Source organism: Triticum aestivum, chromosome 1A (genome assembly GCF_018294505.1).
Source record: "Triticum aestivum cultivar Chinese Spring chromosome 1A, IWGSC CS RefSeq v2.1, whole genome shotgun sequence".
Taxonomy (NCBI): domain Eukaryota; kingdom Viridiplantae; phylum Streptophyta; class Magnoliopsida; order Poales; family Poaceae; genus Triticum; species Triticum aestivum.
The window spans coordinates 486,812,885-486,837,737 of record NC_057794.1 but is presented as its reverse complement, the minus strand read 5'-3'; the positions used below and the strand labels follow the sequence as shown (position 1 = coordinate 486,837,737).

At 43.7% G+C, this 24,853-nt stretch overlaps 1 long non-coding RNA gene across 1 annotated transcript; it reads right to left on the bottom strand.

The window, feature by feature from the left end:
* Positions 1-22,987: 22,987 nt before the first annotated feature.
* Positions 22,988-24,633, bottom strand: LOC123059342 (uncharacterized). Its single transcript, XR_006427426.1, has 3 exons — positions 24,284-24,633; positions 23,324-23,539; positions 22,988-23,230 (listed from the first exon to the last, which is right to left on the bottom strand). It is a non-coding gene; the product is annotated as an uncharacterized lncRNA (long non-coding RNA).
* Between the last annotated feature and the right edge of the window lie 220 nt (positions 24,634-24,853).

Genomic DNA, 24,853 nt, shown 5'->3' with positions numbered 1-24,853 from the left:
CCCGGGGAGCGTCATCGAGCTGAACGTGTGCCAAGAACTCGGAGGTGCCGGAGCAACGGTGCTTGGATTGGTCAGATCGTGAAGACGTACGACTACATCAACCGCGTTGTCACAACGCTTCCGCTGTCGATCTACAAGGGTACGTAGATCACACTCTCCCCTCTCGTTGCTATGCATCACCATGATCTTGCGTGTGCGTAGGAAATTTTTTGAAAATATTACGAAACCCAACATCCAACGTATCTATAATTTTTGATTGCTCCATGCTATATTATCTACTGTTTTGGACATTATTGGGCTTTATTATCCACTTTTATATTATTTTTGGGACTAACCTATTAACCGGAGGCCCAACCCAGAATTGTTGTTTTTTGCCTGTTTTAGGGTTTCGAAGAAAAGGAATATCAAACGGAGTCCAAACGGAATGAAACCTTCGGGGACATGATTTTTAGGAAGATTATGATCCGAGAGACTTGGACCCTACGTCGAGAAAGAAAAGAGGAGGCCACGAGGTGGGGGCGCGCCTACCCGCCCCCCCCCCAGGCGCGCCCTCCACCCTCATGGGCCCCCTGTTGCTCCACCGACGTACTCCTTCCTCCTATATATACCTACGTACCCCCAAACGATCAGATACGGTGCCAAAACCCTAATTCCACCGCCGCAACTTTCTGTATCCACGAGATCCCATCTTGGGGCCTGTTAGGGGGCATCGATCACGGAGGGCTTCTACATCAACACCATAGCCTCTCCGATGAAGTGTTAGTAGTGAAGGAAATATGCCCTAGAGGCAATAATAAAGTTATTATTTATTTCCTTATATCATGATAAATATTTATTATTCATGCTAGAATTGTATTAACCAGAAACATAATACATGTGTGAATACATAGACAAATAGAGTGTCACTAGTATGCCTCTACTTGACTAGCTCGTTAATCAAAGATGGTTAAGTTTCCAAACCATTGACATGGGTTGTCATTTGATTAACGGGATCACATCATTAGGAGAATGATGTGATTGACTTGACCCATTCCGTTAGCTTAGCACTTGATCGTTTAGCATTAGGATATTATGCAACTCCCGTTTACCGGAGGAACACTTTGTGTGCTACCAAACGTCACAACGTAACTGGGTGATTATAAAGGTGCTCTACAAGTGTCTCCAAAGGTACTTGTTGGGTTGGCGTATTTCGAGATTAGGATTTGTCACTTCGATTGTCGGAGAGGTATCTCTGGGCCCTCTCGGTAATGCACATCACTTAAGCCTTACAAGCATTGCAACTAATCAGTTAGTTGCGGGATGATGTATTATGAAACGAGTAAAGAGACTTGCCGGTAACGAGATTGAACTAGGTATTGAGATACCGACGATCGAATCTCGGGCAAGTAACATACCGATGACAAAGGGAACAACGTATGTTGTTATACGGTTTGACCGATAAAGATCTTCGTAGAATATGTAGGAGCCAATATGAGCATCCAGGTTCCGCTATTGGTTATTGACCGGAGACATGTCTCGGTCATGTCTACATAGTTCTCGAACCCGTAGGGTCCGCACGCTTAACATTTCGATGACGGTTATATTATGAGTTTATGAGTTTTGATGTACCGAAGGTTGTTCGGAGTCCCGGATGTGATCAAGGACATGATGAGGAGTCTCGAAATGGTCAAGACATGAAGATTGATATATTGGACGACTATATTCGGACACCGGAATGGTTCCGGGAGTTATCGGATATATACCGGAGTACCGAGGGGTTACCGGAACCCCCCTGGGGGTTATTGGGCCTCATGGGCCCAAAGTGGTGGAAGAGGAGAGGCAGCAGGAGGTGGCGCGCGGCCCCCCTTGCCCCAATCCGAAATGGGAAAGGGAAGGGGGCGCGGCCCCCCTTCTCCTTCCTTCTCTCCACCTCCTCCTTCCCCCTTCTCCTAGTTGGAATAGGAAAGGGGGCAAAACCTACTTGGAGTAGGATTGGCCCCCCTTGGACGCGCCTCCTCCTCTTGGCCGGCCCCTCCTCCTCCCACCTTTATATACGGAGGAGGGGGCACCCGATAGACACAACAATTGATCTCTTGATCTCTTAGCCGTGTGCGGTGCCCCCCTTCACCATAATCCACCTCGATCATATCGTAGCGGTGCTTAGGCGAAGCCCTATGTCGGTAGAACATCATCATCGTCACCACGCCATCATGCTAAAGAAACTCTCCCTCATCACTCGGCTGGATCGGAGTTCGAGGGACATCATCGGGCCGAACGTGTGCTGAACTCGGAGGTGTCGTGCGTTCGGCACTTGATCGGTCGGATCATGAAGACGTACAAGTACATCAACCGCGTTGTGCTAACGCTTCTGCTTTCGGTCTACGAGGGTACGTAGACAACACTCTCCCCTCTCGTTGCTATGCATCACCATGATCTTGCATGTACGTAGGAAATTTTTTGAATTTACTACGTTCCCCAACAGTGGCATCCGAGCCAGGTTTTATGTGTAGATGTCATATGCACGAGTAGAACACAAGTGAGTTGTGGGCGATATAAGTCATACTGCTTACCAGCATGTCATACTTTGGTTCGGCGGTATTGTTGGATGAAGCGGCTCGGACAGACATTACGCGTACGCTTACGCGAGACTGGTTCTACCCACATGCTTTGCACACAGGTGGCTGGCGGGTGTCAGTTTCTCCAACTTTAGTTGAACCAAGTGTGGCTACGCCCGCTCCTTGCGAAGGTTAAAACAGCACCAACTTGACAAACTATCGTTGCGGTTTTGATGCGTAGGTAAGAACGGTTCTTGCTAAGCCCGTAGCAGCCACGTAAAATTTGCAACAACAAAGTAGAGGACGTCTAACTTGTTTTTGCAGGGCATGTTGTGATGTTATATGGTCAAGGCATGGTGCTAAATTTTATTGTATGAGATGATCATGTTTTGTAACCGAGTTATCGACAACTGGGAGGAGCCATATGGTTGTCGCTTTATTGTATGCAATGCAATCGCGTTGTAATGCTTTACTTTATCACTAAGCGGTAGCGATAGTCGTGGAAGCATAAGATTGGCGAGACGACAACGATGCTACGATGGAGATCAAGGTGTCGCGCCGGTGACGATGGTGATCACGACGGTGCTTCGAAGATGGAGATCACAAGCACAAGATGATGATGGCCATATCATATCACTTATATTGATTGCATGTGATGTTTATCTTTTCTGCATCTTATCTTGCTTTGATTGACGGTAGCATTATAAGATGATACCTCACTAAATTATCAAAATATAAGTGTTCCCCCTGAGTATGCACCGTTGCGAAAGTTCTTCGTGCTGAGACACCATCTGATGATCGGGTGTGATAGGCTCTACGTTCAAATACAACGGGTGCAAAATAGTTGCACACGCGGAATACTCAGGTTAAACTTGACGAGCCTGGCATATAACAGATATGGCCTCGGGCACGGAGACCGAAAGGTCGAGCGTGAATCATATAGTAGATATGATCAACATAGTGATGTTCATTGTTGATACTACTCCATCTCACGTGATGATCGGACATGGTTTAGTTGATATGGATCATGTGATCACTTAGAGGATTAGAGGGATGTCTATCTAAGTAGGAGTTCTTAAATAATATGATTAATTGAACTTAAATTTATCATGAACTTAGTACCAGATAGTATCTTGCTTGTCTATGTTGATTGTAGATAGATGGCCCGTGTTGTTGTTCCGTTGAATTTTAATGCGTTCCTTGAAAAAGCAAAGTTGAAAGATGATGGTAGCAATTACACGGACTGGGTCCATAACTTGAGGATTATCCTCATTGCTGCATAGAAGAATTACATCCTGGAAGCACCGCTAAGTGCCAAGCCTGCTGCAGGAGAAACACCAGATGTTATGAACGTCTGGCAGAGCAAAGCTGACGACTACTCGATAGTTCAGTGTGCCATGCTTTACGGCTTAGAACCGGGTCTTCAACGACGTTTTGAACGTCATGGGGCATATGAGATGTTCCAGGAGTTGAAGTTAATATTTCAAGCAAATGCCCGAATTGAGAGATATGAAGTCTCCAATAAGTTCTATAGCTGCAAGACTGAGTGGAATAGTTCTGTCAGTGAACATATACTCAAAATGTCTGGGTATCATAATCACTTGACTCAACTGGGAGTTAATCTTCCTGTTAATAGTGTCATTGACAGAGTTCTTCAATCACTACCACCAAGCTACAAAAGCTTCGTGATGAACTATAATATGCAAGGGATGAATAAGACTATTCCCGAGCTCTTCGCGATGCTAAAGGCCGCGGAGGTAGATATCAAGAAGGAGCATCAAGTGTTGATGGTCAATAAGACCACCAGTTTCAAGAAAAAGGGCAAAGGGAAGAAGAAGGGGAACTTCAAGAAGAACAACAAACAAGTTGCTGCTCAGGAGAAGAAACCCAAGTCTGGACCTAAGCCTGAGACTGAGTGCTTCTACTGCAAGCAGACTGGTCACTTGAAGCGGAACTACCCCAAGTATTTGGCGGATAAGAAGGATGGCAAAGTGAAGAAAGGTATATGTGATATACATGTTATTGATGTGTACCTTACTAATGCTCGCAGTAGCACCTGGGTATTTGATACTGGTTCTGTTTCTAACATTTGCAACTTGAAACAGGGGCTACCAATTAAGCGAAGAGTGGCTAAGGACGAGGTGACGATGCGCGTGGGAAATGGTTCCAAAGTCGATGTGATCGCAGTCGGCACGCTACCTCTACATCTACCTTCGGGATTAGTATTAGACCTAAATAGTTGTTATTTGGTGCCAGCGTTGAGCATGAACATTATATCTGGATCTTGTTTGATGCGAGACGGTTATTCATTTAAATCAGAGAATAATGGTTGTTCTATTTATATGAGTAATATCTTTTATGGTCATGCACCCTTGAAGAGTGGTCTATTTTTACTAAATCTCGATAGTGGTGATACACATATTCATAATACTGAAGCCAAAAGATGCAGAGTTGATAATGATAGTGCAACTTATTTGTGGCACTGCCGTTTAGGTCATATCGGAGTAAAGCGCATGAAGAAGCTCCATACTAATGGACTTTTGGAACCACTTGATTATGAATCACTTGGTACTTGTGAACCGTGCCTCATGGGCAAGATGACTAAAACACCGTTCTCCGGAACTATGGAGAGAGCAACGGATTTGTTGGAGATCATACATACAGATGTATGTGGTCCAATGAATGTTGAGGCTCGTGGCGGATATCGTTATTTTCTCACCTTCATAGATGATTTAAGCAGATATGGGTATATCTACTTAATGAAACATAAGTCTGAAACATTTGAAAAGTTCAAAGAATTTCAGAGTGAAGTTGAAAATCATCGTAATAAGAAAATAAAGTATCTACGATCTGATCGTGGAGGAGAATATTTGAGTTATGAGTTTGGTCTTCATTTGAAACAATGCAGAATAGTTTCGCAACTCACGCCACCCAGAACATCACAGCGTAATGGTGTGTCCGAACGTCATAATCGTACTTTACTAGATATGGTGCGATCTTTGATGTCTCTTACTGATTTACCGCTATCGTTTTGGGGTTATGCTTTAGAGACGGCCGCATTCACCTTAAATAGGGCACCATCGAAATCTGTTGAGAGGACACCTTATGAACTATGGTTTGGTAAGAAACCAAAGTTGTCGTTTCTGAAAGTTTGGGGTTGCGATGCTTATGTGAAAAAGCTTCAACCTGATAAGCCCGAACCCAAATCAGATAAATGTGTCTTCATAAGATACCCAAAGGAGACTGTTGGGTACACCTTCTATCACAGATCCAAAGGCAAGTCTTTTGTTGCTAAATTCGGAGTTTTTCTAGAGAAGGAGTTTCTCTCGAAAGAAGTGAGTGGGAGGAAAGTAGAACTTGATGAGGTAACTGTACTTGCTCCCTTATTGGAAAGTAGTTCATCACAGAAAAAGGTTTCTGCGACACCTACACCAATTAGTGAGGAAGTTAATGATGATGATCATGAAACTTTAGATCAAGTTGTTACTGAACCTCGTAGGTCAACCAGAGTAAGATCCGCACCAGAGTGGTATGGTAATCATGTTCTGGAAGTTATGTTACTAGACCATGACGAACCTATGAACTATGAAGAAGCGATGGTGAGCCCAGATTCCGCAAAATGGCTTGAGGCCATGAAATCTGAGATGGGATCCATGTATGAGAACAAAGTGTGGACTTTGGTTGACTTGCCCGTTGATCGGCAAGCAATTGCGAATAAATGGATCTTCAAGAAGAAGACTGACGCTGACGGTAATGTTACTGTCTATAAAGCTCGACTTGTTGCAAAAGGTTTTCGACAAGTTCAAGGGATTAACTACAATGATACCTTCTCACCCGTAGTGATTCTTAAGTCTGTCGGAATCATGTTAGCAATTGCCGCATTTTATGATTATGAAATTTGGCAAATGGATGTCAAAAATGCATTCTTGAATGGATTTCTGGAAGAAGAGTTGTATATGATGCAACCAGAAGGTTTTGTCGATCCAAAGGGAGCTAACAAAGTGTGCAAGCTCCAGCGATCCATTTATGGACTGGTGCTAGCCTCTCGGAGTTGGAATAAATGCTTTGATAGTGTGATCAAAGCATTTGGTTTTATACAGACTTTTGGAGAAGCCTATATTTACAAGAAAGTGAGTGGCAGCTCTGTAGCATTTTTGATATTATATGTGGATGACATATTACTGATTGGAAATGATATATAATTTCTGGATAGCATAAAGGGATACTTGAATAAGAGTTTTTCTATGAAAGACCTCGATGAAGCTGCTTACATATTGGGCATCAAGATCTATAGAGATAGATCAAGACACTTATTGGACTTTCACAAAGCACATACCTTGACAAAGTTTTGAAGAAGTTCAAAATGGATCAAGCAAAGAAAGGGTTCTTGCCTGTGTTACAAGGTGTGAAGTTGAGTAAGACTCAATGCCCGACCACTGCAAAAGATAGAGAGAAGATGAAACATGTTCCCTATGCTTCAGCCATAGGCTCTATCATGTATGCAATGTTGTGTACCATACCTGATGTGTGCCTTGCTATAAGTCTAGCATGGAGGTACCAAAGTAATCCAGGAGTGGATCAGTGGACAGCGGTCAAGAACATCCTGAAATACCTGAAAAGGACTAAGGATATGTTTCTCGTTTATGGAGGTGACAAAGAGCTCATCATAAATGGTTACGTTGACGCAAGCTTTGACACTGATCCAGACGATTCTAAATCGCAAACCGGATACGTGTTTATATTAAACGGTGGAGCTGTCAGTTGGTGCAGTTCTAAACAAAGCGTCATGGTGGGATCTACGTGTGAAGCGGAGTACATAGCTGCTTCGGAAGCAGCGAATGAAGGAGTCTGGATGAAGGAGTTCATATCTGATCTAGGTGTCATACCTAATGCATCGGGTCCAATGAAAATCTTTTGTGACAATACTGGTGCAATTGCCTTGGCGAAGGAATCCATATTTCACAAGAGAACCAAGCACATCAAGAGACGCTTCAATTCCATCCGGGATTTAGTCCAAGTGGGAGACATAGAAATTTGCAAGATACATACGGATCTGAGTGCTGCAGACCCATTGACTAAGCCTCTTCCACGAGCAAAACATGATCAGCACCAAGGCTCCATGGGTGTTAGAATCATTACTGTGTAATCTAGATTATTGACTCTAGTGCAAGTGGGAGACTGAAGGAAATATGCCCTAGAGGCAATAATAAAGTTATTATTTATTTCCTTATATCATGATAAATGTTTATTATTCATGCTAGAATTGTATTAACTGGAAACATAATACATGTGTGAATACATAGACAAACAGAGTGTCACTAGTATGCCTCTACTTGACTAGCTCGTTGATCAAAGATGGTTAAGTTTCCTAACCATTGACATGCAACTCCCGTTTACCGGAGGAACACTTTGTGTGCTACCAAACGTCACAACGTAACTGGGTGATTATAAAGGTGCTCTACAGGTGTCTCCAAAGGTACTTGTTGGGTTGGTGTATTTCTAGATTAGGATTTGTCACTTCGATTGTTGGAGAGGTATCTCTGGGCCCTCTCGGTAATTAGGGATGGCAATGGGTAGGGTATGGCGGGTACAACCTCCTTCTGCCCAAACCCATACCCATAGAAACTTTCTATACCCACCCACTTCAATACCCATGGGCATAAACTGAGACCCATGCCCATACCCATCGGGTATCCTGTACCCAATGGGTACCATATATAGCATTTAAATTTTGAAAAAAAATTGAGAAATGAGTCTAAATTCAAGTGATATGGGCAGGCACTATAGCACCAACATAGCCTCCTCTGATGGGTGGATTCTTGGAGCATCAAGGGAGTATGAGCATCGCTTGGTGGAAGCCCGACATAGTGGGAATGAGCAGTTGGAATTGGGGTTCACTGGATCGAGAGTTCAGAGGAGTCCGATGGTGATCAGTCGAGATTTCATCATTTCAAGAACTTACATAGGACGTCAGAGGAGTGTCGAGCAGGCGATTGCGGGCCTATGACCTATGGCTGATTTAGAGAATACAATATTTAGGGTTAGGTCATAGGAGCAAGATGCTTACCCCACATGTCATAGGAATATTTTTTATTTATTAATTTTTTTGGGTATCCATTGGGTTACCCATGGACGCAATTTAATACCCATGCCCTACCCATAGATTTTGCAGGTATGCATACCCATTACCCGTGGGTACAAAATATTTCCAAGTCATGCCCATGCCCATTATTTTCGGGTAGGGTACCCGCGGGTACCCATACCCATGGGCAAAACTGCCATCCTTATCGGTAATGCACATCACTTAAGCCTTGCAAGCATTGCAACTAATGAGTTAGTTGCGGGATGATGTATTACGGAACGAGTAAAGAGACTTGCCAGTAACAAGATTGAACTAGGTATTGAGATACCGACGATCGAATCACGGGCAAGTAACATACCGATGACAAAGAGAACAACGTATGTTGTTATGCGGTTTGACCGATAAAGATCTTCGTAGAATATGTAGGAGCCAATATGAGCATCCAGGTTCCACTATTGGTTATTGACCGGAGACGTGTCTCGGTCATGTCTACATAGTTCTCGAACCCGTAGGGTCCGCACGCTTAACGTTTCGATGACGGTTATATTATGAGTTTATGAGTTTTGATGTACCAAAGGTTGTTCGGAGTCCCGGATGTGATCAAGGACATGACGAGGAGTCTTGAAATGGTCAAGACATGAAGATTGATATATTGGACGACTATATTCGGACACCGGAATGGTTTCGGGGGTTATCGGATATATACCGGAGTACCGGGGGGTTACCGGAACCCCCCCGGGGGTTATTGGGCCTCATGGGCCCAAAGTGGTGGAAGAGGAGAGGCAGCAGGAGATGGCGCGTGGCCCCCCTTTCCCCAATCCGAATTGGGAAAGGGGAGGGGGCGCGGCCCCCCTTCTCCTTCCTTCTCTCCACCTCCTCCTTCCCCCTTCTCCTAGTTGGAATAGGAAAGGGGGGGAAAACCTACTTGGAGTAGGATTGCCCCCCCCCCTTGGGCACGCCTCCTCCTCTTGGCCGGCCCCCTCCTCCTCCCCCCCTTTATATACGAAGGAAGGGGGCACCCCGTAGACACAACAATTGATCTCTTGATCTCTTAGCCATGTGCGGTGTCCCCCTCCACCATAATCCACCTCGATCATATCGTAGCAGTGCTTAGGCGAAGCCCTGCGTCAGTAGAACATCATCATCGTCACCACGCCATCATGCGGACGAAACTCTCCCTCAACACTCGGCTGGATCGGAGTTCGCTGGACGTCATCGGGCTGAATGTGTGCTGAACTCGGAGGTGTCGTGCGTTCGGTACTTATCGGTCAGATCATGAAGACGTACGACTACATCAACCGCATTGTGCTAACGCTTCCGCTTTCGGTCTAAGAGGGTACGTAGACAACACTCTCCCCTCTTGTTGCTATGCATCACCATGATCTTGCGTGTGCGTAGGAATTTTTTTGAATTTACTACGTTCCCCAACAAGTAGTTCACCTCAGACCTACGGGTCCATAGTTATTAGCTAGATGGCTTCTTCTCTCTTTTTGGATCTCAATACAATGTTCTCCCCCTCTCTTGTGGAGAACTATTCGATGTAATCTTCTTTTTGCGGTGTGTTTGTTGAGACCGATGAATTGTGGGTTTATGATCAAGTCTATCTATGAATAATATTTGAATCTTCTCTGAATTCTTTTATGTATGATTGGTTATCTTTGCAAGTCTCTTCGAATTATCAGTTTGGTTTGGCCTACTAGATTGATCTTTCTTGCAATGGGAGAAGTGCTTAGCTTTGGGTTCAATCTTGCGGTGTCCTTTCCAAGTGACAGTAGGGGCAGCAAGGCATGTATTGTATTGTTGCCATCGAGGATAACAAGATGCGGTTTTCATCATATTGCATGAGTTTATCCCTCTACATCATGTCATCTTGATTAAGGCGTTACTCTGTTTTCATTAACTTAATACTCTAGATGCATGCTGGATAGCGGTCGATGAGTGGAGTAATAGTAGTAGATGCAGGCAGGAGTCGGTCTACTTGTCTCGGACGTGATGCCTATATACATGATCATACCTAGATATTCTCATAACTATGCTCAATTCTGTCAATTGCTCAACAGTAATTTGTTCACCCACCATAGAATACTTATGCTCTCAAGAGAAGCCACTAGTGAAACCTATGCCCCCCGGGTCTATCTTTATCATATTAATCTCCTACTACTTAGTTATTACCTTTGCTTTTTTACTTTGCCTTTATTTTACTTTGCATCTTTATCACAAAAAAAGCAAAAATATTATCTTATCATATCTATCAGGTCTCACTCTCGTAAGTGGCCGTGTAGGGATTGACAACCCCTATTCGCGTTGGTTGCGAGGATTTATTTGTTTTGTGCAGGTACGAGGGACTCACGTGTAGCCTCCTACTGGATTGATACCTTGGTTCTCAAAAACTGAGGGAAATACTTACGCTACTTTGCTGCATCATCCCTCCCTCTTTGGGGAAAAACAACGCGTCAAACAAAGCAGAGATCATCTTATAATGCTACCGTCAAACAAAGCAGAATAAGATGCATAAAGGATAAACATCACATGCAATCAATATAAGTGATATGATATGGCCATCATCATCTTGTGCTTTTGATCTCCATCTCCAAATCACCGTCATGATCACCATCGTCACCGGCGCGACACCTTGATCTCCATCATAGCATCGTTGTCGTCTCGACAACTATTGCTTCTACGACTATCGCTACCGCTTAGTGATAAAGTAAATCAATTACAGGGCGATTGCAGTGCATACAATAAAGCGACAACCATATGGCCCCTACCAGTTGCCGATAACTCCGTTACAAAACACGATCATCTCATACAATAAATATAGCATCATGTCTTGACCATATCATATCACAACATGCCCTGCAAAAACAAGTTAGACGTCCTCTACTTTGTGGTTGCAAGTTTTACGTGGCTGCTACTGGCTGAGCAAGAACCGTTCTTACCTACGCATCAAAACCACAACGATAGTTAGTCAAGTTAGTGTTGTTTTTACCTTCTCAAGGACCGGGCGTAGTCACACTCGTTTCAACTAAAGTTGGAGAAACTGACACCCGCCAGCCACCTGTGTGCTAAGAACGTCGGTAGAACTAGTCTCGCGTAAGCGTACGCGTAATGTCGGTCCGGGCCGCTTCATCCAACAATACCGCCGAACCAAAGTATGACATGTTGGTAAGCAGTATGACTTGTATCACCCACAACTCACTTTTGTTCTACTCATGCATATAACATCTACGCATAAACCTGGCTCGGATGCCACTGTTGGGGAACGTAGTAATTTCAAAAAAATTCCTACGCACACGCAAGATCATGGTGATGCATAGCAACGAGAGGGGAGAGTTTCGTCCACGTACCCTCGTAGACCGTTAAGCGGAAGCGTTGTGACAACACGGTTGATGTAGTCGTACGTCTTCACGATTGACCGATCCTCAGTACCGAATGTATGGCACCTCCGCATTCAGCACACGTTCAGCTCGGTGACGTCACGCGAACTCATGATTCAGTAAAGCTCGAGGGAGAGTTTCGTCAGCACGACGGCGTGGTGACGATGTTGATGAAGCTACCGACGCAGGGCTTCGCCTAAGCACTGATATGATATGACCAAGGTGGATTATGGTGGAGGGGGCACCGCACACGGCTGGGAGAGATCAATGATCAACTTGTGTGTTCTAGGGTGCCCCCTTCCCCCATATATAAATGAGCAAGGGGGAAGGCCGGCCGGCCCTGTAGGGCGCGCCAGGAGGAGGAGTCCTCCTCCTAGTAGGACTAGGACTCCCCTCTTTCCTACTCCTACTAGGAGGGGGAAAGGAAGGGGGAGAAGGAGAAGAAAAGGCCCCCCCTTCCTAGTCCAATTCGGACCAGAGGGGGAGGGGTACGCGGCCTGCCCTGGTCGGCCCCTCTCTCTCTCTCCACTAGGGCCCAACAAGGCCCATTAACCCCCGGGGGGTTCCAGTAACCCCTCCGGCACTCCAGTAAAATCCCAATTTCACCCGGAACTCTTCCGATGTCCAAATGTAGGCTTCCAATATATCAATCTTTATGTATCGACCATTTCGAGACTCCTCGTCATGTCCGTGATCATATCCGGGACTCCGAACTACCTTCGATACATCAAAACATATAAACTCATAATACCGAACTTTAAGCATGCGGACCCTACGGGTTCGAGAACTATGTAGACATGACCGAGACAAGTCTCCAGTCAATAACCAATAGCGAACCTGGATGCTCATATTGGTTCCTACATATTCTACGAAGATCTTTATCGGTCAAACCGCATAACAACGTACGTTGTTCCCTTTGTCATCGGTATGTTACTTGCTCAAGATTCTATCATTGGTATTTCAATACCTAGCTCAATCTCGTTATCGGCAAGTCTCTTTACTCGTTCTGTAATGCATCATCCCGCAACTAACTCATTAGGCACATTGCTTGCAAGGCTTATACTGATGTGCATTACCGAGAGGGCCCAGAGATACCTCTCCGATAATCGGAGTGACAAATCCTATTCTTGATCTATGCCAACTCCACGAACACCATCGGAGACACCTGTAGAGCACCTTTATAATCACCCAGTTACGTTGTGACGTTTGGTAGCACACAAAGTGTTCCTTCGATAAACAGGAGTTGCATAATCTCATAGTTATAGGAACATGTATAAGTCGTGAAGAAAGCAATAGCAATAAACTAAACGATCAAGTGCTAAGCTAACGGAATGGGTCAAGTCAATCACATCATTCTCCTAATGATGTGATCCCGTTAATCAAATGACAACTCATATCTATGGTTAGGAAAGTCAACCATCTTTGATCAATGAGCTAGTTAAGTAGAGGCATACTAGTGACACTATGTTTGTTTATGTATTCACACATGTATCATGTTTCCGGTGTATTCACACATGTATCATGTTTCCGGTGTATTCACACATGTATCATGTTTCCGGTTAATACAATTCTAGCATGAATAATAAACATTTATCATGATATGAGGAAATAAATAATAACTTTATTATTGCCTCTAGGGCATATTTCCTTCAGTGATCTGCACTAGATTTCAGCATTTGTTGAACATTACCATCTCCTCTAATGGGAATCATACCATCTGACAAAAAATGATCAGGCCTACACCAATAAATATTGTGCTCACTGGCTGGATATGCTAGCCATTTCAAATGATTTTCAGTCAGTGAATATGAGAAAGTGTTTGCATTGCAGTAGTCCAGGATCTCAACAGTAGCACTTGTGTATTCAATGTTGTTGTTTGGTCCACAGAAAAAACCATTGTGCTCTATTTCCAGTGTGAAAAAAGAAGTGTCCACTGCCATCCCCATAGTTGCATCACACATTGCATTACAACAACAAGAAACACTCCCAAATCAACATATAATGACAACAGCATAATACACAACAGTTTAACATGCTGACAGAAAACAGGGCATGATCAAAACAGGGAACATCACATCTATGCCTCTTCAAATCACATGGAATAGATTCACGGCAGCAATTACATACATGCTAAAATAAGTACAAATATTGAACATTCATATTCACAACGTATGAAATCTGTACTTTTCTAATGAATTCCACCAAAATTACAAAACTTTTCTCTCTGAATAAGCTTGAGGGCGCCAAACCCTAACCAGCATCTATCAGAACACGTACAAAACCACACCAAAGCACTACATGCTGCGCGCCCGCCTATTCATCTGTCCTAGCTCGTTCATCCAACCGATCGCCTATTTCTAGAACCCTACCAAACCCCTGCCCCAAAAAAGTACCCTAGAGAGAGGGAAAGATGTAGACTTAGGGGCATACCGTAATCAGGAGGGAAAGCTCCGGGATCCCGCACATAACCGACGGATTCGGGTGGCTCCATGGCCGTAAAGCTCACCGGCGACGTCGCCAAGGTGGCTGACGTCATTCGGAACTGCAATCATCACCACCGCGCAAGTTCAGCCGAAAGAGACGAAGGGACAAGGGCGGAAAATGGAGAAGGAAATGATATGAGCCCCTACTTATATATTTTCCGCGTGCAACTCAGCTGTAGAGTGCGGGTTAATTAATTCCAGTGCTAGGGGGGTTTCTGCAAAGTAGCATGACGACCGCCTCGGCCCTCCTGCGCCAGCGTGGCGCCAGATGTCGCTTCGGGATTGGGCTTGGTTTTTTTTGCACATTGGGGGTAGTTTCTGGGTGGCGGAGTGAGCTTTTGCAAGTAGTTGGGCCAGACCATCACGGGGCAGACAAGTTAGTGGGCCTGCCATGCTTTTTAACTCATGAAACAAATAGTATGAAACAATGACCAAATATCTTGGCTACACCAGCAACACAAACATGTGACATTCTCTACAACATCATTGCCCCTAACCTTCGTGGCAGATGCTTCAGTGGCCACCTATACTATACACATATCAACAGTTCCCAACGTGCTTCATTCAGAATACTAGAAGGCTCTGGCTGCCTGTACACGTAACAACAGTTCTCTAGATGTTCTTCATGTGGAGCTCAGGGGAAGTCCATGAGGCTCAGATTCTGTCCATAGTGGCCACAGTCATACAATGCTTTTTGGAGGTCCGAGAGTAGTTGCAAGTACTCAGTAATCATGATGGCTAGGAAGAATTCTAGCAAATGGGCCGCAGGGCGGGACCAAGTGTTCCTTACCGTCCTCAGGAGACCAAACACGTTGTTCCTTGAGGGATTGTTCTCTCTCTTCCGCTCCAGTCTTGCTTTTTCAAGTATATCAAGTTGTTCATCTCTTGGGTCCGTGTAGTCCTTGTTAGCACCAAGCATTTTCCACTTAAACCCGTCAGCATGCCAACAGTTGTAGGGTTGCATGCTAGGAAGCTCGATGAAGTCTTTGTACTTCTGACCTCCTTTCTGGTTCAGCTTCAACACACCTTGGTCCAAAGTGATGAAGTGGTCGTATGTCAAGTCTGAGTTAAACAAATAGATGTGATTCATCAGAAGAGCGTCATCCCAGCCACCCTCGATGTCATGCAACCAGACCCTGACATCCCTTGGCACCCATTTGAAAAGACCCTTCACCATTTTCACGACACCTTCTTGTCTGCCTTTCTACCTTCAGGTGTCAGCTCCTCAGTAATGACATTGCACAACTCTACGGTCTCATGAGGATCAGAGACCATAAAGTTCTGGCAGCCGAAGTTTCCTCCTAGGGATAGATTCTTCGCGTGCAAACGACCAAGTGGAAGATATGATTTCCGTAGAACCCTTTTCAAGACTGGAGTAGTTAAGACCCAAGTGATCTCCTCATCTGGTTATTCGATAGAGACAACCCGATTGTCGGGTTTAACATAGTTATCAAGAGAAGTCTTTTTGTCGGACTTGAACTGCAAGCAGCGGGCGATCTTTGGTTTAGAGATGAAGTTTGTTTCAACCCTCAGCTTTTTTACCCGTCGAATGTGTTAATATACATGAACGGTAAATGATTTGTTTAGGATACTGCACCACCAAAACATAGCATAGATTCTGATATATTCTGACAACATTAACAAAAGATTCGATAGGCAGTATAGTAGGGGGTAGAAAAGTATAGGAATGATACACCTGAAGTCGGGAAGGGGTCTGGTGTGAATGAAGATGAGATAATGCATGATAGATTGGAGATGCAGAAGATTGAACTAGCAAGGAAGAGAAAATCAGACAAGAAATGTTGGAGAGGAAAAAAGCTCAAGAGGAAGCTTAAATTGTAGCACAATCAAAAGGCTTGGAAGAGATTAACAGAGAGTTCGCTACAGATGCTGAAAGAATGGATTTCAAGAATGATGATTATGTTCAAGAGCATATAGATTATAAGACATGGTGGAGAGTACACAAGTCATACAGGATAGAGTGCTGAAGGAGTATGGCAATTATTCAAAGGAAGTTCTGTATTCCCAACCTGAAAAAGTCACTAGCAAAGTGGGCATTGTGACTGATGCAAGATAGGTTAATAGTACCACCCCATCTTTGCTCTTGTTCACATCTTTAAGTTTTCCCCCATCTAGTTGGAACATCAAGGCGCAACCCCCTCTTGGTTGACATGTTAAGTGACTTGAAAATCTCAGTAAATTTGTAGAGCCGAGATGGAGACTTCTTCAAATACTTAACAGTTTGCCTGATGTTCTCAACGAGGGGTTCTATAGCCTTTAGGCCATCTGATACTAAAAGGTTGAGTATATGAGTAGAGCATCTGACATGAAAAAATTTACCATGGAAAAACACACTTCCTCTGGCCTTAAACTTGGACATCAGTTGACGAGCAGCCACGTCATTGGAAGAAGCATTATCAAGAGTTATAGTTGCAATTTTGTCTTCAATCTTCCAATCAGAAAGGCACTCAAATATAGCCTAAGATATCACAATACTTGTGTGTGGTGGCTCTAGTTCAAGAAAATTAATCACACGATACTGTATATTCCATTCTGAATCAATATAGTGTGCCACAGGCTCATATAATAGAGAGTTTGGTTAGAGGTCTAGAGATCACATGTGAGGCTAATTTTGCCAACATGCTTAAGTTCCTTCTTCAGTGTTTCCTTTTGGGACTTAAAAATCCGCAAACACTCATTTTTATGGTGGTTCTTGATGTCTTCTGATAAGAAGGATTCAAAGTCTTCATCAGCACATTGAACCATAAATGGTCGACCATGCGAAAAGGGTACTCATGGACAATTATCATTGTAGCAATAAGCTCACAAATTTTTCCATGATCATAGACACTAGAGAAATTGACTACGGGAAGATCAATACCACATGCATCAGCCGCATCAAAATTCAGAGTGCCTTGACCTTTTTTTATGTTCTTCTCACCATGATGTGCAAAGCAACCATCCAGATGCCTCTTCATTGTAGTTGTAGTTCCAGTCTTCGGGTACATGTACAGTTTGCTGCAAGCCTTGCACTTAACATTTCTCTATGTTTTCCTTTTTTCTTCTTTGAATGCACCTCAACCTCCTCAAAGTGCCCCGCTCCCTCCCGACCCGCTCCCGCTAGGGTTTCCGGCGCCGGCCGCCTGCGCGTGCGCCCCGGCCCTTCCCGCCCCCTCTTCCCCTCCCCTCCCCCCCCCCTGCGTCGCCTCCCTGAGGAGACTGGGGGCTCCCCTTCCCCTTCCTCTCAACGCCCCGTCCTCCTAATCCTCTCTCGCCATCACCGGCGTAGGCCACCGGGCCTTGCTCGCGTGGTGCCGGCGGCGATGGCCCTGTTCTTTTTTCCCCCGTGCGGCGCTGCGGCTCTGGTGGTGGTGGCCGGCGGCGGTGTACCCAAGCCGGCGACGGATCCAGCGACGGCTCATCTTCACGGGCGGCGCACCTCCGAGTGGTGAGGTGGCGGTGGCGCGGCTGCTTGGCTGCGGGGCGGCGCGATGGCTGGCGGCGGCGCCCTTCCGGCCTAGATCTGGGCCCTTTTGGGCCCCATCTGGGTCTGGGCGGGCCTGGCATAGGCTTTCTGGCGTCATCTCTAGCGGACAGAGGTGTGGCTTGGGCTGGGGGTGGCGGTGACAGCGGCGCGTGTACTGCAACTCGGCGACGGGAGCTTCATGATCCTGCTTCGGTCTCGGCCAGGCAGGGGTGCCTGATTTGCTCCCGAGCTGTGTCTGGCCGATTTCCGCCGAGGGTGGTGGAGGTTGTCCCCTCCCGCGTGGCTGCTGACCCTGTTGCTCCTCATTTCCGGTTGATTCCTCTCGATCCCGCCGATCTCGATTCGCTTGCCTCGGGGAGATGACGATGGTGATTGCAAGACCGTGGTGGCGCACATTGGTGGGCGACAAGTATGGTGGAGCGCGATGGATCGTCCGGGGTCATGGTTGGTTGGCGGTTGGGAGAAATCCTTGGTGGCTTGTCCGGCACCGACGTGGTGACGCCCGCGGGCGCCGCTGTGCCTTCCTGAAGGGCGTTAGATATACCCCTTCCCCCATGGCCCTTCGCGTACTGGGGGAAACCCTAGGACATGTCCGAGTACCAGCGTCGTTGGTGTCGCGTTCCTTCTTGAAGGTGTTGCTTGGTATGCGGCGTTTCGGGGTGCTAGGAGCGTGGTGGAATTCTCCGGCGGGCACAGCGGTTGCGAGTCATCTTCGTTTTCGTTGATCCGTCGTTGTCGGCATTTTTTTTCCTTTTGTTTTTCTCTTTCTTTTCTTTTGGGCATGCATGTGCTGCTTCCGCCGCATCACCTATCGTTGGTTGTATCGGTGTCTTTGCTTTGTAATACAAAGCGGGGGGAAACCCTTTTTCGGTCAAAGTGATCCCATACATCAGAGTGTTTCCTTTTTCTGGATGATTTTGGCAATTCATCATCCTCAACCATCACAACTTCCTTGGCATCCTTGGCTTCATTCTCACTAAGGACCTAAGATGCATAGGTATTAAGCATATGCTAACGAACATTAAGGCGCAAAGTATCAGTGATAAGGTTGTTCATGAAGATGCATTTTCTAGTACGTACTGTATCAATTAAGCATATGTGAACAAACATTAAGATGCATTTTCTAGTACGTAACTATCAATTAAGCGATTGGGTGCACATCTAAAATACAAAAGATGAGAAGAACATCTAAATAGCCCTCAAAAAGAAGAACATCTAACTTACCAGAAAATGAGAAGAACATCTAAATTACTAGACATACAAGGTGGGGAACGAGGGTGATGAGCCGGAGGCAGACGCATTGACTAACGGACAAGGCTGTGTTCTGAATCTGGTGATCTGCTGAGGCCAGAGCGGTGACTAAACCGAGTAAAATAAATGTCCACTTCGGCCTACAATACTCTGAATCATATGCACCCTATCCAAGAGTATTTTACACGTGAACAATCTAACCATAAATCAGATCTTGAGAAGGAACAACAGACGTTGTTGATGTCATTCATCTATAATATCTAAATAGTTCATCCCCACAAACTATTTCTCTTGACATGCAGTCTATCCACATCAGCAGCCCCACTATCTTATCACCCATACTGATAAGTCTGAGTTTCAGAAGAAGAAAGCAGCAACTAAAAAAACCTATAGGTACTTTTTTTAGTTTGTCACAGTATTTTCTATGATTTGTTTTGTTGTCATTAGTATAAGTCCATACAAAAAATATCAAACTAGTCGTTGACAAAACCAAAAAAACAAGTCCTTCTACTTCGTCAGCTGGCAAACAGAATGGCGCTAAGCGTCAACGGAAGAAAGCCCCTACCACAGAGGGTGAAGGGATGTTGTAGTTCAGGAAGAAGATTATTGAAAAAAGTGAATGGAAAAGAAGACATGCAACACCTAGCAAAAAAACCTTTCAAGAAAAAAGTTGTACCCGATACAAGAAAAGTACTTCATTGTAATATAAATTATGTGTAGTAGAACATATACTTTGATTGGTTGGTACTGTTTGTACCAGGATATAATACTTTGACAGTGTTGGTTCTTCTATATTGCTTGAGCTTTTTCATCATTGCACTTTCTTCCCCCCTCCTGTAGTCATGTTTTGAAAATCCCCGTGTAAGAAAATAAGCAGAAGTGATAGAGCAAAACAGAAAAAAAAAGGGTTAGAATTTGTTGAATGGTAATTCAAAAAGTATTTTTTTTCATTGTTGATCTAATTCAGTGAGCAGAAAAAATGAGATTTTACCTACATTTGTTTCTCCTTCCATTTGTCTTTGCGTAGTAGTTTGACAAAAAATTGAGACACTATCTTCTTTAAAAAACACACGAAAGAAAGAGAAGAAGCGAAAATAAAAAGAAAAAGCATTGGCACAGATTCTTTCCATTACCCCTCACTACAGATGTTTTCACATGAACAAAAAATACTTTCCGTTACTCTGGTATATCCACATTGATTTTCTCAGATTACTCCTTGAGCGAAAACAAAAAAAAGTACAAAAAAAAGAAGACTCTAAAAAATCTAGAGTATTTTCATTTAGTTGTTCATCCTTTTGCCTGTCTTCCTTGACACACTATGCCAAAAAAAAATCAGCTTCTGCCCCCTTGTAGATTAATGATGTCCTCAACTACAGACAAAAAAGAGAGCATATGGAAAATAAAAATGTATGTTAGCTTATTTTCCTTCCTCTGTATGTGATAATAAAATCCGTTGCTGTAAAAAAGAGGAAGAAGTATGTTGCTGTAAAATACCAGTTCATTGACCACAGTTCTTGACAAGTCTTTTGCCTGTATCAATAGTGTTGAGGGCTGAACAGGATATCAACAGCAAATCTGACCCTTGCATCAGCAAGGTCCTTCATCCTGAATTGGGGCTGGAGAGCATTACATGAAACCCAAGTTTGGATCCACTTCAGCACAAAAATCCCGCAAGCATCCCTATGTTTTTTGCAAAAAAATGGAAAAAAACATGAACAAGCATCTCTACATGTATTTTTGTGTTTCTACAAAGAAAGACCAGAATGTACCTTCCAATTTGCTTAGGCATATTTGGGTATTCTATACCAAAATTTCCGAACCCCATTCTTCCCAGCTTGGATTCTTCCCATGTTTTGATAAAATTGTTTATCTATAGAAGATTGAAGAATGGACATTTTTAGGAACACATGAATGGCTAGTTGTTGCAAAAATACCAAAAAAAAAGAAAAAGACAATGGACTTGCAACTAGGGTGAATACAAAAACCCAGAGTTGTGAGTCGACGGTGGTTTTGCAGCTGGGGCGAATACAAAAACCACATCCCCTCGAGTTGCGACTCGGGGGTTGACTTGCAACTAGTATGAATACAAAACACCAGAGTTGTGAGTCGAGGGTGGACTTGCAACTGTTGCAAATACAAAACTACATCCCCCGAGTTGCGAGTCGGAAGTTGACTTGCAACTAGGGCAACTACAAAAACTACATCTGCTCGAGCTGTGTGTCGACGATGGACTTGCAACTGGGTCGAACACACTACTACATCCCTTTCGAGTTGCGAGTCGGGGTGGACTTGCAACTAGGGTGAATAGAAAACCCCTGGTTGCGGGTCGACGGTGGACTTGCAACTGTGTCGAATACAACCCTTTGAGTTGCAAGGGGTGGACTTGCAACTGTGGTGCGAAAAGCCAAATAACAAAACACCAATCTGAGTTGTGAGTCGATGGGTAGACTTGCAATTCGGGCGACATAAAACCCCCTAGTTGTGGGTCAAGGGCCAAATTGCAAAAAACTACCATGAAATAAATAACAAACAAAAACAATGCCAACACCCCCCCCCCCTGAGTTGCTGAGTTGGGGGTTGACTTTCAACTAGAGCAACTACAAAAATTGCATCCGCTCGAGTTGTGACTCGAAGATGGACTTGCAACTAGGGTGAATAGAAAAACCCCGAGTTGCGATTCGACGGTGGACTTACAACTAGGGTGAATACAAAAACCCCGAGTTGCGATTCGACGGTGGACTTACAACTATAGCAAATACAAAACTGCATCCCTCGAGTTGCAAGTCAGGGGTTGACTTGCAACTAGGGCAACTAAAAAAACTACATCCTCTTGAGTTGCGTGTCGGCGGTGGACTTGCAACCGGGTTGAATACACTACTACATCCCTTTCGAGTTGCGAGTCAGGGTGGACTTACAACTAGGGTGAATAAAAAAACCTGGTTGCGAGTCAACGGTGGACTTGCAACTGGGTTGAATACAACCCTTCGAGTTGCAAGTCAAGGGTGGAGTTGCAACTGTGCCATGAAAAAACAAATAGCAAAACACCCATCTTAGTTGCGAGTCGATGGGTAGACTTGCAATTGGGGCGACAGAAAACCCCCTAGTTGCGGAGTCAAGGGCCTAATTGCAAAAACTACCATGAAACAAATAACAAACAAAAACAACGCCAACCCCCACCCCCGAGTTGCGAGTCGGGCGTTGACTTGCAACTAGAGCAACTACAAAAACTACATCCGCTCGAATTGCGACTCGGCGGTGGACTTGCAACTAGGGTGAATACACCCCCCGAGCTGCGAGTCGACATGGACTTGCAACTGGGGCGAATACAAAAACTACACCCCCTTGAGTTGCGACTCGGGGGTTTGACTTGCAACTAGTCTGAATAAAAAACACCCGAGTTGCGAGTCGACGGTGGAGTTGCAACTGTTGCAAATACGAAGCTATATCTCTTGAGTTGCGAGTCGGGGTTGACTTGCAACTAGGGCAACTACAAAAACTACATCCGCTTGAGTTGCGTGTCGACGGTGAACTTGTAACTCGTAAGTAGGGCAAAACAAACCCTCAAGTGGCGAGTGCATGGTTCACTTTCAACAAAATTATTACAAAAAAATAAAAATGATATTATTACAAAAAAGAAAAAATTATTACAAAGAATAATGTTATTATTAAAAAAAAGAAGTTCATACAAAAAAGTGAAAAAAAGGAAAAAATAATTTTAAAAAGGAAAAAAAATAGAAACATGTATACTGTTAAAAAATGTCTTTCACTTTTCGATGACATCAACTATTAGGAACATGTTGTCATCCTGCCGTCCTTTCTCAACTTTGAACAAAACAACACTCCCGACTCTTGAGACCGTGGGTATAACAAAAATCATGCCAGACTTCATCTATCATAGTCTCGTTGTTGCTCCTTGTATATGTGTCAGTCATGGGTACACTTAGGAAACTATTCCATAAAAGAACTTGTCCTTCTTCATCCATTTCGTCAGAGTCTATGAACTCTGTCGGAATAGCCTGTAATAAACAAACTTCTTTGAGTACCCGTGCAAAAAAGAACGAGAAAAAAAAGAAAAAACGGCAACCCTAAAAAACTTTATCTAGACATACAAATTCATTCTTTTCGATATCTTTGTCAGTTAGCGTGTGCACGAGATGATTCCCGATAGGCACACTGATTGCCACATCAATAAAGTCATGTCCAGTTGTACGTCGCCTTGATAGGGTGCCGACAAGCCCTCAGATAGCATCATCAGTTAGACTACGCAAGTCCGTGAAAGAAATATCTTGGAATCACACGAACATCGTCCGGGACTAGCATTACCCCTATAAAAAAGGGAAAAGATGTAGAAAAAACTTAATTGAGAATATACACACACAAAATGAAAAAAATATGAAAAACACAAAAAGGGAAAAAAGTTTGACAGAAAAAAACATAGAAAAGACATATCAGGACTGTGATTGTCCATCTTCTCATTTCCTTCTTCATCAAACACTGTAATGTTGAACTGATTACCCCAAGCTACAGACTCAAAACAAACTACATCACCAAACTCTATCTCGTGTGCTCACACAAAAGCTTTCCAGTAAGCTCCATAAATATGTGACTTGACATCCTGATCCTCTATAAAAAAAAATCATAACTTCTGTCGCCAGACGATATAGCTTGCATGCAAATTTCCAAGTGGGTCTTTAAGGTTTGTTTAAAATAGCAGGGTACCACTTGATTATTTTTTCTTTGAGTGAAAAAAGGTATATGGAAGAAGTAAGAAATAAATAAACAATTACTATTGAATGATGAAAACCTTTGATCATCTTTGTTTTGAAATCTCTAATTCTTCTGTCAGATCTATGATAGAATACCTTTGGCTGATTACAAACCAAGCATGCATTGGCCATACTCTTGCGTATGTTTTGAAAACTTACAAACACAACTAAAAACAAATAAAAAAGTGAAAAGAAAAAAGAAAAATGATGTACGAAAAAATGGCCAGTGAATATAGTATGAAGAGAAATAAGAAAAAAATGACATGAACAAACTTATAAATAAGACAAAAGGATGGGAGCCACCTCCTTCGTCCCCGATCAACTAACACAAACTTTGACAAAAATTGTGTTGGTGTGGGGTGCTCAATTTATAGTGGAGAGTCTGCGAGAAATGTGGCCTCTTCTTGCGGTTCTCATTCAATAGATGTTATTGTGCGGATCGCCTGGTTTTGTGCATGCAAAAAAGTCCACCTAAAAAAAGAAAAAAAATCAAAGGTACGACAACCACATATTCTTTGCTTTATAGGGGGTGTGACCAAGTTTGCCCGAACCAACAGTTGCGGGGGCGACTTAAAAAAACCCTCAATTGTGCTCTTATTTGTCCATGTTTTAATTCTATATTATTCTGTTCAAGTTAATTGATATTTCAGTGTTATAAAAGTTTGATGATGTTTTGTTAAAATTTCATAATATGTGTATGTATTAGAAAATGTGCTTTACATGGATGTATTCTATGTGGGTTCGAAAAACCACTCTACGTGAGACAATTTTTCTAAAAATAAAAAAAATAAAACTTACAAAAAAACTTGAAGAAAATGCAATTATTACGCCTGCTATATTTTCTCACCATCGTAATGCGTTCCTGAGAAAAAA